The following is a 13,486-nucleotide window of genomic DNA, read 5'->3' on the forward strand; positions in this document are numbered from 1 at the left end:
CAAATACACATGATTCTAGCAAGATTAACACACGGTGTAACTGATATACAAGGAACATTCCTACCAACAGCTACAGAAAACATTTCCTTCTTCAAGTGCACTTGGAGCACTTACAAAACTGACAAATGCTGGACAGCAAAGCAAGTCTCAGCTGCTTTTACAAGACTGAAACCTCACAGAATCTGTTCCCTGGACATGGCAGAATTATGCTAAAACATTAATATGAATAGAAATATAGATACCATTAGCAACAAGTTAACTAAAAAGTTCACAAATATTTGGAAATTAAGAAATATAACTCTAAATATCTTGTGATACAAAGAAGAAATCAGAAAAGAAACTAGAAAATACCTTGAACTGAATAATAAAGAATAAGTCACCTCCTCTAAGATGTTTTATGCTACACTAGTTTGCTAAACCAAAGATAGTCAGTTTTTGTTTAAACTAGTAATATTTTTCTTATCCAGAAAAGAGCTATACATGACCAGGTAAAAAATATCAAGGTCAACACTAAGAAACACCAATTCTAACTGCTTCAAAAAACAAGGGCCAATCTTTGGATGAGTCTTTAATTTGCCCAGTGCTACACAATGTTAGGAAGGAAATTAGTCCAGCTGAAAGGTTCGAATGCATTTTTAATATGCACCTGATGGTGTTAATTCAGATTCATTAACCAGTATTTCTCTCTGTTAGAGCAAAGAGCAAGAAATAACTAAAGCCTTCTGGCTGAGTGACAACGCACGACAGTACAGGAAATGTCACCCAACGCAGATAAAATACGACAGATGAGGAGCTGTGTGAAATAGACTCAAAGAGTTTTAAACTAAGCATTTCAGTAACCGACACCATAAGGAAAGAGTCCCTTGGTCAGGAATTTAGAAAGGAGACATTTGGTGTCTGTTCCAGGCTGCACATTTTCAGCAAAAGAAGTCTGTTCTACAATCAGAACTCCTAATTTGAGCTCCCCCATGGATTACGCTGTGTCCTTGGGCGAAGCATTAAGCGCAGCTGATCTTCATGAAAGAGGGCGTATATCAGACATAATAATGAATGTGGATGTGCTTTGTAAACTGTAAAGGGCTGCATAAATGTTAATGATTACTGTGTCATAGCACTGTCTCAGCTGAACTTTTATTGATGTCACTGCATGAGCACAAACACTCTTGGAAGGTTTTTGAAGTAACCACTTAGAAACTGAATATTCTGTACTATACCACTTCCTGTCCCTTTTCAAATTCTCTCTCCCTTCTTTGCAAATTACTGATGTAATAACAATAACAGTGGTGGTGAATTGAGCATATAATAATGCGGCAGACTCTGTGCTATGCACTTTACATGTTATTATTAATCTCCAACACTTACAATAACCCTTCAAGGTAGACATTTTCCAAATTTCTCAGATAAGGACACCTGGCACACAGAATTGGTGGCATTTAAGCCTGGGGTGGGGGTGAGAAGGGTGGCCTGGGGATGAGGGGTGGTATAAAAAAGTCCCCCTTTTAAAAAAAATACCAGGGAGTGGAGTGGAGGGACACGCATGCATGTTTCAAGAAGGTTCCTGGAGTGATTCTGTCTTCTCTGGTCTTTTGTGGAGAGCTAAACTACTCAGTAGGTCAAGCTGCTAGAGAGAATAGAATCTGTACTCAAATCCAGGCCTCTGCTAGCAAACTCATGCTTTTTCCACTATATTCAATGTATTATATAATATAAATTTAAATTTATTTCTATTTCTTCATCATTAGTAATAGATGATCTTTGTAGAAAACTTCAAATATATATAACTTTGCAGCACAACTTCACCTATAAAATATTTTTGCCAAGAACTTTTAACATGAATCTAATCAAACATCTAGACTTCACTTCCAGATTACAACAAATACACAGAATACAGAAATAAGTTACATGACACCATAAGGAAACAATCAGACAAATCTAGAATTTTGTATGTTCTGTAAGACAATGAGCCTGCACTTTTCAAAAAGTCAATGTCATTAAAAAAGAAAAAGTGGGGGAACAGTTCTATATTAAAAGAGACAGAAGAATAAAAACCAAATTAACATGTGAACCTTGATTGGTGAACCAGGATTTGATGAAGAGGGCAATAAAAGACATTCTTGGGATAATTAAAGAAATCTGAATATGGAATAGACATTATATAATTCTATAGGATTGGTGCTAATTTGGGGGTGGGTCACCTAAGTTAGGTGTGATCATGGTATTATGGTTACTTGTGAGAGTGTACTGATTCTTGGAGATGTACATTCAGTTACTTAGAGGCGAAGCATGGTGTCTGCACTTTTAAATGGTTCAGAAAAACGTGTGTGTGTATACACATATATATATACATATGGGTGTGTATATATATATACATATGGGTGTATATACACACACACATACACACACAGAGAATAAAAGATGTTAACAGTTGGTAAATCTAGGAGATATAGATGTTCAAGTTACTGTTCCTTCTGGTTCCCTATATGTTTGACATTTTTTAGGGGGAAAAAAAAAAGAAATAGATAAAAAGACTATTAGCTTGGGCTTCCCTGGTGGCACAGTGGTTGAGAGTCTGCCTGCCAATGCAGGGGACACGGGTTCGAGCCCTGGTCTGGGAAGATCCCACATGCCGTGGAGCAGCTGGGCCCGTGAGCCACAATTACTGAGCCTGCGCGTCTGGAGCCTGTGCTCCACAACAAGAGAGGCTGCGATAGTGAGAGGCCCGCGCACCGCGATGAAAAGTGGCCCCCGCTTGCCACAACTAGAGAAAGTCCTCGCACAGAAACGAAGACCCAACACAGCCATAAATAAATAAATAAATAAATAAATAAATAAATAAATAAAATAAGACTATTAGCTTCATGAATGCTGGACTGAAACATTCTTGCTCACTCTTGCCTGGCTCATGGAAGATAAGCTCACTGAAGTTCACCAAGCTGAACTTGTTGCTCACTCCATAGTGCCTGGCTCATGGAAGGTGCTATAAATAATTGCTGAAAGAAGAAACAAGTCAGGGAAGGAAGGAAAGAAGGGAAGGAGATGGGGAGGGAAGAAAAAGAAGGCCATCCCTCCTGCCATCACCCAGGCACCCCCAGCATGAATGTGATGGTATACATCTTCCAGGAATTTTTTCACCACAAGGATAAATCCATTTTTTAAAAGTGCTGCATTTGTAGAATCATCAGGTTTTAGAACCAAAAGCACTCTGGAGACCGTCCACATCCTAATACAGCTGAAGAAACTGAAGCCCAAAAGCAAAGTGACTAAGGTCACACGGCAGGTCAGTGACTGAGGGGGTAGTAGCTGTCCCATAACCAAGGCTCCTCCCTTCACACTAAGCTGTCTTGCTCCCATCTTTGGCAAAATTCTAAATCTACCTATTACATTTAAATGTAACCTCTACAAAGAGCCATACTTAGTTACTCACAGGCTTTCATTTTACTGAAAGTGAAATTTTGCCCAGAACAGCAGTTTTGAGAACTTGTCAAACTTGTGAAAGTACAATTCCTTAAAGGACCAAAAAGTAAAAAAGTAAATACTGATGTCATGCACTGTGCTAGGAGCTTCCATTATTGTATTTAGTTCTCCCAATAGCCCCGTGAAGTAGGCATTATATTTTACAGACAAAGTCTATTGCCTATGACCTGCCTCTGATGGCTAAAAGGTAACTTCAAGGTAGAAAAAGGAAGAGAAAGGAAAGAAAGAATAACAAACAACTGGATACATCCATGAACGCTGTGAGCATTTAAAACTGTTTCTTGATGAAACAGAATAATTATGCATATAGTCTTGTGATGATGAAAATTAATAAAAAGAGAGGAAAACTCACATGTTCAATAATAAACTGGCTTAGTAAAGTGACAAATCCAGTGATAAATTATTTGATAGGAAAAAAAAAAGAACACTAATTAGAATATAAGTATCCACAAGTTAAAATTTTTTAATAGGTAAGCATATATATGCACTATAATTTATTAGATAAAAGATACTAATGCTAATGCAATTCATTTTAGGCTCAGTAATAACATGTGTTTCATTCATTATGTTTAGTATTTCCTTTAAAAAAATAAAACCAAAAACTCCCCTCTTGCAAAATGAGCAAAAGGGGAATAATGACAATAAAAAGTGAAAGGAATGAATGGTTAAGTCTAAAATTTAAGAAAATAATCCACAAAAGTTGAAGTAATGCTTGCTTCAAGAACAATTTAGCATTTGCCAGTAGTGAATTATACTTGAACAGAACTACATTTGAGGGGCTTCCCTGGTGGCGCAGTGGTTGAGAATCTGCCTGCCAATGCAGGGCACACGGGTTCGAGCCCTGGTCTGGGAAGATCCCACATGCCGCGGAGCGACTAGGCCCGTGAGCCACAATTGCTGAGCCTGCGCGTCTGGAGCCTGTGCTCCGCAACAAGAGAGGCCGCGATAGTGAGAGGCCCGCGCACCGCGATGAAGAGTGGCCCCAACTTGCCGCAACTAGAGAAAGCCCTCGCACAGAAACGAAGACCCAACACAGCCATAAATTAAAAAAAAAAAAAAAAAAAATCCTAAAGTGATTTATTTAAAAAAAAAAAACAAACTACATTTGATCGTAGATTTTTAAATAAGCAATATTTTAAATCTAGTTTGCAAGGACTTTCCTGGCCTTTCTGTCTTCTTTTAATCATATCAGGATGTTAGAAGCAATCAGAAGTGTTAACATTCAACTTATATTTTAATACTATTTTTTCCTCTTAAAACCTTGGAGAAATATTATTTCTACCAAGAAAAATAAACTAGACAATCGAAGATAAAGCTCCGTTTCATTTGAAAAATGAAAGAGATGCAGGAATTTTGAACTGGCCTTGTGAGAGCATTCAGAAAATTACTCCAGTTTTAAGTTTTGTAGAGATACAGTTTAAAAATTTAAAAAGTAAAGTACTTAGGCAAGAGTTTGCCAGCTGTTAAATATTATACTGTAATAGAACTACAGGTTTGAGTAGAACTCTACATTGACTAAAACAGTCCTCTTTAAAATGATTTATGATGTCTATGTAGTGATTTATACTAGATCTTACCATTTTTCTTTTAAGCATATACATTTTAACTGAAGAAATGAAAAACTTTATCATAGTAAAAGATGATTTCTTAAGAATGGAAAAGGAAATAGTCTTTGATATTCTATCAATTAGCAAAAATCTTCCAGGAGTTTTAAGAATATACTTGAAAAAATTACCTGATGTATTTATTAGAAATCATACCTCCTTATGGATGAAAGTATCATTTTAACATGCCAGTCAGTGACTAAAGTGTTTGATGACCTGATTTTTCTACCTAAATATTCACTCACATGCTCAATTTATAGAGCTCTAGAATCAGGACGGGTATTTGTCTTCAGAGCATGAAAGGCTGTGTATCACCCGGGGACATCTTTACTTAGAGACGGCCTATTGTGTACATGATACGACATTAGGATAACCTTCGCCACTAGCACCTGATTTTCCACCATTAGATGAAGCAACTTTATGTAGGGAAGAAAGTTTGGACCAAGCATCAGAAGACCTGGGTTTTAGGCTTAACACTGACAGTAACAATCACGGCAGTACTGGTTATCCCCGGATGGCCTCAGTCTGCTTATCTGCAAGAATCTGAAAGGTCAGGTAGCTGGACTACATCAGTGATTGTTGAACTTGTTTTAAAATCCACAGATCCCTTCCTTCAAATAGAGACTCCCACAGTACCTGTCACATCAAACAGATAACAAGGAAGCGACTCTGGCTGAAGAGGATCGGGAGGTTGAGAGTGGATCTGTCCACAGCATTTCAGAACCCCCAGGAAAGTTCTATAAAGCATCTTGGTGGCTCCCCCAAGCACAGTGTTAAAACCATTAGTTTAGTTTTACTTTAACACAAAAGTCATTAATAGACCGCCCTCTGCTAAATAAGGATAATAAACAAATTTTGCTTGGTCTGCCCAGTGTTTATTTATTTATTTTAATTTAAATATCATTAGGTGGGCTTGCACCCTCCAGTTTAGCCCAGTCTGTACCACTCTGTTGCTGACACCACTGGGCTTTTCGCACACACATTCACGCTAACTCTTAGGGGGCTGAGGGTGGCTGAGTCTGTGACCCTGTGATCTAAAGTCTCCTTCACCAGTAACATTCTGTGATTAATATTGTTGTTTAATTGAGCATTGCTTTCTAACTGGTTTCCTTTTTTAAAATGCAAGCATTTCTAAGAAGGGTAATGCAATCATTCCTAAACAATTTTAAGGTAAATGAATTTATCAGAATTTCCTCTCTAACTAGAGATACTGAAAATCACAGTTACAGTAAGGACTCATGGGACAGGTTACTGAAAGGTAAGAGAAAAAGGGAGGGGCAGGCACAAAAGATAAATTTGATTTTCTTACCAAAATTCACCTGGGGGCTCATTGGAGAAATGGTTAATTCCAGGGAGGGGGCAGAGGGAATACAAGATGAGCCAGTTGCTACAGAAACTAAGGTAGTGCTTCAAAGCATCATGGTAACATGTCAAAAAGACAAACAGATTGAAGGGGCTGCCACTGGCCAAATTTGAGAAAATTTAAGCATCAAAATTAAAAAGGACAGAAATAGATTATAACCCACTGAATAACCTAAGAATCCATGAGCTCAGACTTAAATAAGCAAAAAAAGTAAATGCAGAGAAGGAAAGCTTTTCCTTACAGCAAAATGCCAACTAATAAATCTAGAAGGAATGATGGAGTTATAACATCATCAATTCGTGCAAAGTAGAAAAAATTTTATAAACAGGATATTGACACAGTCTCAAAATATTTCCCCACAAAACACTTGTAATTTACAAAGAGAAAAGCTGTAACTTTACAGTGGAGTAAGCACCTGAACCAAGTGATCAAAGTTAACATCACAAATGGACACTGGGTACCCCCGATATGGTACACTGACAAGGACAGGACCTCACCTCAATGGTATCTCTGCCAAAAATACATAACCCAAGTCTAAACGTGAGGACATCCTAGTCAAACCCAGCATGAAGAGTCTTCCCCCCACCCCCCAAAAGTTAAGACAAAGTTAAGACAAGTTAAGACAAAGGCTCAGAAACTTTTCCAGATTAAAGGAAACAAAGCAGATATTACAACTCAGTACAATGCACAATCCTGGATTACATCCTGGTCTGGGGAAAAAATCAGCTTACAACTAATTATTGGGACATCATTGGGACAATTGAGAAAATCTGAATTTAAATTTGGACTGTGGTTTATATCATTAAAATACCTGATTTTGATAAAACCATGGTTATTAAAAAGAATGTTATTCTTAGGAAAATAACAAAATATTTCAGGGTAAAGGGGTACAACGTCTTCAACTTACTCTCACATGGGTCAGGAAAGAAAGAGAGTGTGCAATACAGACAGATTCATAGAAAGAGAGGTAGTAAATGGGGCAAGATATAAATATGAATCTCAGTAAAGGGGATTTCTTGTACAATTCTTGAAACTTCTATAGAAATTTGAAATTATGTCAAAATAAAAAGTTGCCAAAATGCTAAAAGGAAAAGATTTTGGGGACTGACTTGACCATCTACAATTCTCTAAACCCCAACTTGAGTGACTGATCAGGACCAAGTAGGAACTACAGGATTTAAAATGTATCACCTGCCGAACAAAATGGTATTTGACAGATGAGGTAAAGCTGATGCTAACAGAAATACTGGTGACACAGGAAATATTTAAGGTGAAAACTTCTCTGAAGGTAAAAGTTCTGTGCTAACTTTTTAGACCCAAGTTTCCTTGACATGAAAGGGAATAACTGTCCTGAAACATCATACTGGAATGGGTAGGAACAAACCCAACTATGTTTCCTTTTGGCCTTCTAATTTAAAGTTAATACTTTAATAACCTCTTTGAGGGGCTTCCCTGGTGGCGCAGTGGTTGAGAATCTGCCTGCCAATGCAGGGGACACGGGTTCGAGCCCTGGTCTGGGAAGATCCCACATGCCACGGAGCAACTAGGCCCGTGAGCCACAATTGCTGAGCCTGCGCGTCTGGAGCCTGTGCTCCGCAACGGGAGAGGCCGCGATAGTGAGAGGCCCGCGCACTGCAGTGAAGAGTGGCCCCCGCTTGCCGCAACTAGAGAAAGCCCTCGCACAGAAACGAAGACCCAACACAGCCGAAACTAAATAAATAAATAAATAAATAAAAAATAAAAATAAAAGGAATTCCTTTAAAAAAAAAAAGTAAAAATAAAAAAACATTAAAAAAAATAATAATTTCTTTGAGTCTCCAGTTGGTTGCTCTCAGGCTACAGATGGACCACCACCAATATGTAATTAAAGGAGAATAACAAATAGTTAGAATATGGATCACACAGGTGCTGACTTACAAATGCAAACGCTGTAGCAGAAGATTAAGCTCCCAGGAGGCTGGAGGTGTGCGTCTCTGCTTATTGCCATCATAATTCATTAATGGTCAAAGTAACGCTGAGATCAATATTCCTGCAGTCATGGGAATGAGAAAAAATGATTAGCACCAAAATAAGATACAAAGACAGTCTCAAAATCTTTCTCCTTACATAATTAAGAAACCAGTCATTGTCATGAATTTTAAAACTGAGATTTTCTTAGCTGTTCCATGTTCAAGAGGTTGCACAGCTTAAAGGATCTTGAAAAGAACTGCTGTTCCCCTAGATAATATCATACACCAAAAGAGAGAGACAGTGAGGTCATTTTGGTTTTTTTCCCTCATTTTAGTGGTACAGAAATGGAAGGAAGGATGCCGGGATATGGTAAACACCACTGAAGGCAATACAGCATGTGATGGCTTCACAAGAAGTTCAATCCTGAAATATGCTTGAAGAAGACGTACAAGTGAGCCTTTAGTAAGATCTGGGTCTAAACCACTGGTTCCAATGCAGATTCCTGGACCCCAGTAGAGGGGGTCATATTCACTGGGACTGTGTTTGGAACCAGGGATTCTGCATTTTTAACAAGTATTGCAGGGACCAGTCATTGAGAAATATTAAGAGCAGCAACCGTTACTGTTTTTATGAATCTAATTACTTTAATATAATACTTACTGTGTGAGAGTAGTAAATACACCTTACAATAAATTAAACAGTATACATGAAATGATACAGAGAAGCTTATGATGATCCCTCCCCAACCCTAATTCCACCTCTTGTGAACACTGTTCTAAAGATTTTTGCTTTTAGCTCTTCTGGTTGCAAACATCCCCCTGACTTTCCCTAATTTAAAAAAGTAAATACCGCTCTTTTACAATATACTCATGTTGTAGATAAATTAGAATAATGAATATTTGAAATAGTGTAATTGGCCTATTAGGTAAGTACAAATTTCGTGTGAAATTTGAAATAGTTTAACTCTTGCCAAGAGTAATCAAGAATTGCATAATTTAAAGCTAGTAGGCAGTGTGTATGGCAACTGAGTTTACATGTGTGGCTGTGTGGCATGCCACTCTAGCCAGTAATCAGAAGTACAGTGGAGCTTGTAATTACACACTCTTTGATAATGGAAATTTGGATATGCCGAGTTTGGTGATTGGCTCCTGTCCTCCTGGAGCCAGTTCACATTGGTCATTTCATGAACTCTGCACTACGTGGGTCCCACACATTACACGACTGAATTTTTTGGACCTCAATTATGAAGTTACAGCAGAGTTCTACTTGCATCTGCCATCTTTTAACAGGAGCTTGTTAACCATGCTGTTATTTAAATGCACAGGAACGTCTAGAAGTGATTCAAGTGACTTTTGTATTATTTTAATTTTTAGAGTTATAATATTAAAATAGTTTTTCTCCTATAACAAGGTCATCTAAGCCTTCATCCAGTGGAGGCAAAACCCTAATTCTGAGAATATATTCTTGGGGAACAGAAATTAGATATAATAAAATACCATAAAGAGGCCACGTGGCCATATACCATGCTATTAATTTTGGAGAGAGATTACTCTGTGAAATATTAGAGATAATTCTGAGAAAAACTTAAAAAGCATTAAAGCAGATAGGGCTTTAAGTTTGCAAGTATAATCTTATAACTGGGCATGGATAATGGAATGGGAAAAAATGCCATGGCTGCAAGATCATCAGCACTATAATGTGTCCTTAAGCTATAGAGATTGTTGATACCTGTGCTCTGAGATTGTGCCCATGACCTTCAATGTACGCCTATGAAAAATCACTCATGAATTATACATTCTTTGAATATATGATTCCTCTTTTCAATTTCTTGGTTATGGATGGTCTCCAGTTACAAAAGATAAGCATTTAGCTCATTTATGTTATCTTCTTCTTCCTCCCAACTCCTCCCAGTTTGGGGTAGTTATATCATAATTTTTAAGTTTTGTTGTGGTTACCCTTGTAACTTTAAATATTATGTTATGCCTCAATTTCTCATTCTGAAAACCTGAGTATCTTGACTTCTCATTATAGTAGTTGAGGGTGTCAGTGATACTATTCTTCTCTTCATATTTCCTTCATTTTGCACTTCCCACCTTCGGTCAGCTATACTTTCATATTATCAAGATTAACGTTTTGTATACGTATAGCTGATTCACTTTGTTATACAGCAGCAACTAACACAACAATGTAAAGCAATTATACTCCAATAAAGATGTTAAAAAAAAATTAATTAATTAATTAATTAAAAAAAAAAAAAAGATTAACGTTTGCCTCTTTTTTCTGCAACATAGCCAAGATCTTCCTTACTATGTCCATTGACTGCAAGAGTTTAAAGCCAAAGTACTTACATTATTAAGACTACATCAACATTGTGCACTGCCAAGCTAAGGAGCATGTTAGGATTGCCATTTGCTTTTCTATGAGGGCACTGTCATAACTCCTCACCTACTCAAAGGATAATGTTTTAACACCATGTACTAGTTTTTCTTTAACAGTCTATATATTATTGAAAATCATACATATTATTCTTCTTCAAATTGGACCATAACATTCTCAGTTAGCTTTTTGTTTTTTCTGGAATTCTTAATTGCCTTCTTTTAAAAAAAATATTTTTATATTTATTTTTGGCTGTGTTGGGTCTTCGTTTCTGTGCGAGGGCTTTCTCTAGTTGCGGCAAGCGGGGGCCACTCTTCATTGCAGTGCGCGGGCCTCTCACTATCGTGGCCTCTCTTGTTGCGGAGCACAGGCTCCAGACGTGCAGGCTCAGTAGTTGTGGCTCATGGGCCTAGTTGCTCCGTGGCATGTGGGATCTTCCCAGACCAGGGCTCGAACCCGTGTCCCCTGCATTGGCAGGCAGATTCTCAACCACTGCGCCACCAGGGAAGCCCCTTGCCTGTCTTTTTTATTGTCTAAATATATACTTCATCATAACACTCAAGTCTTTTGTTTGTTTTTATTTTTTGTTCCCTCAATCACACCATGAACTGCAGGGAGTTCTCTTCTGCCCAAGAGTCCTTACCTTTGGCGCTCTTCATTCTCCTGCTCTAAACTGGAAGACTGTGTATTATACTCTACTTCCGTTTCCAATATTAGGACCCTCGCCTTCTTCTTTCTTGGATAATATCCTCATTCTGCTGGAATACATATTCAAGTAACTTCTTAAGGAAGGAGTCTGGGAAGTAAACTTTCCAAGTGCTGGTTTATGTGAAATGTCTATATTCTACTCTTTGAATGATAGGTTGGCTGAATATAGAAATTATTTTTAAATTCAATTTCCCCCAGAATTGAAAGGACCACTCTATTATCTTGTAGCCGCCAGAGATGTTAATGAGAATTTGGCTGCTCAATTTTCATTCCTCTGTAGGTGGCCTAATTTTTCCCTCTGGAAACTTTTAGAAATTTTATTTATTCTTAGAGTTCTAAATTTTTACAATGTTGTATCCAAGTGGCTTATTTTCCCCATCTACTGTAGTTGGCCCTCAGTGGGCTCTTTTAATGTAAACATGTACGTCCTTTCCTGGGAAATTTTCTTATATAATTTCTCTAGTAATTTCCCTTTTGCCATTTTCTCTGTTCTCCTTTCCTGGATCCCATATTATTTAGCTGCTGGATTTCTTAGATTGGTTTTTATATCTCCTCTTTTCTCTCATACTTCCCCTCTGTAGTAGAGAATGTTATTTGTATCTCAACATCTTCTTTACCACTATCATCTTCTTTGTCCACATCAACTGATTAAAATAACAATAACTATTACTAATAACTATGTCAACCTGGAGCAGAATCTTTGTTTTTATCACTCTGAGTGCCTCATCCAGAGTCGTGCCCACCCAATTGTTGATCTAGGTAGCATCCTCTTGGAGAGTTGATGCTGAAAATGTCAGGGGATGGAATAAAAAAAGAAAAGAAAACAAACAAACAAAAAAAACTTACTGAAGTCCAACTTTAGGTACTGCTTTCCCCTCTTCCATCAGGCTCATCATCCTCTCTTGGTAAAATTAAATTGGTCTGGCAGACTTTGTACTTCACAAAATCGTGTTGATTACTACCCAGTACCTTGTGCTCTTCTAGATGGTTGCAAATTGATTGTTTGATGATTTGTTCTTGTATCTTCCCAGGTATCCAAGATAAGCTGAATAGTCTATAATTACTACAGTTGTGCTTTTCTCTGTTTAAAAAAAAAAAAAAAGATACTCCATCTGCAGATTCTACTTGTCAGGACCTTCTCCTGTCCAATCTTGCTTTTCTAAAATAAAGGCTGGTGGTCCTGCAATTACAGTTGCCAATTCCTTAAGTGCCGTTGGATGTGAGTAATCAGGCCCTGCTGATTTGAATGTACTGAGCTTTCTGAAGTGCTCTTCAATCACTTCTTTCCCCTTGTTTGCCTTTGTATCTCCAATAAGATAGCACTTAATCTGGTTTAGTTTCCTTATCATTGCTGATTAAAAGGAAAAAAAAAAAAAAGGCTAAAAACACTGTGAAAGCCTTTGCTATTAGTTATTTTTTAATAGATTTTGTTTAGCAGTACTTGTTAATAGTTTTGTTAATAGTTTAGTGGTTGTATTTGCATCCTATAAATTCCTTCTGGTATTCTTCCTTCCTTCCACCCCTCCCTCCCTGCTTCCTTCTTTCCCTCCCTCCCTTGCTGTTTCCTTCCTTCCTTCCTATCTCCCTCTCCTGCCCCCAACTCTCTCTTTTTCTTAAATTTTTTATAGAGGGTGAGGTAAGGAGAAGGGAGGAAACACGAAAGAGGCGAAGAGCTCCATATAACTTTATGACAGAGATATTTATTAATCACCAAATATACATGTGCTCCCCCAAATTTTCCAGCCTCCTTATAGTTGGGGCAAGAGGCATATGGCTAGTTCTGGCCAACAGGTACTTAAGAGCCATGAGTTCCCCTTGTCCTCTTTCCTCCTGCCCAGGTGAGCTGGGAGCCACATGTTCCAGATGGTGCACCAACAAAATGCAAGTGGCCTGAGTCATCACTTTGGTAACCGAGACCCCTGAGTCATCATTGGAAGGCAACAGTCCTACAGAGCCATAAGACGCCCAGAGGCCCATGTGTTAAGCTGCTAAGATTTAGGGGTTTATTTTT

General features: G+C 37.9%; 1 long non-coding RNA gene across 1 annotated transcript in view; it reads right to left on the bottom strand.

The window, feature by feature from the left end:
- The window catches only part of LOC133098379 (uncharacterized), a 104,491-nt gene that overhangs the window by 56,041 nt on the left and 34,964 nt on the right, over window positions 1–13,486 (bottom strand). Inside the window, exon 3 of the long non-coding RNA XR_009702135.1 lies at window positions 8,359–8,470. This is a non-coding gene — a long non-coding RNA (uncharacterized LOC133098379). The remainder of the gene's footprint in view (window positions 1–8,358; window positions 8,471–13,486) is intronic.

The sequence above is a fragment of the Eubalaena glacialis genome, chromosome 9 (genome assembly GCF_028564815.1).
Source record: "Eubalaena glacialis isolate mEubGla1 chromosome 9, mEubGla1.1.hap2.+ XY, whole genome shotgun sequence".
Lineage (NCBI taxonomy): Eukaryota > Metazoa > Chordata > Mammalia > Artiodactyla > Balaenidae > Eubalaena > Eubalaena glacialis.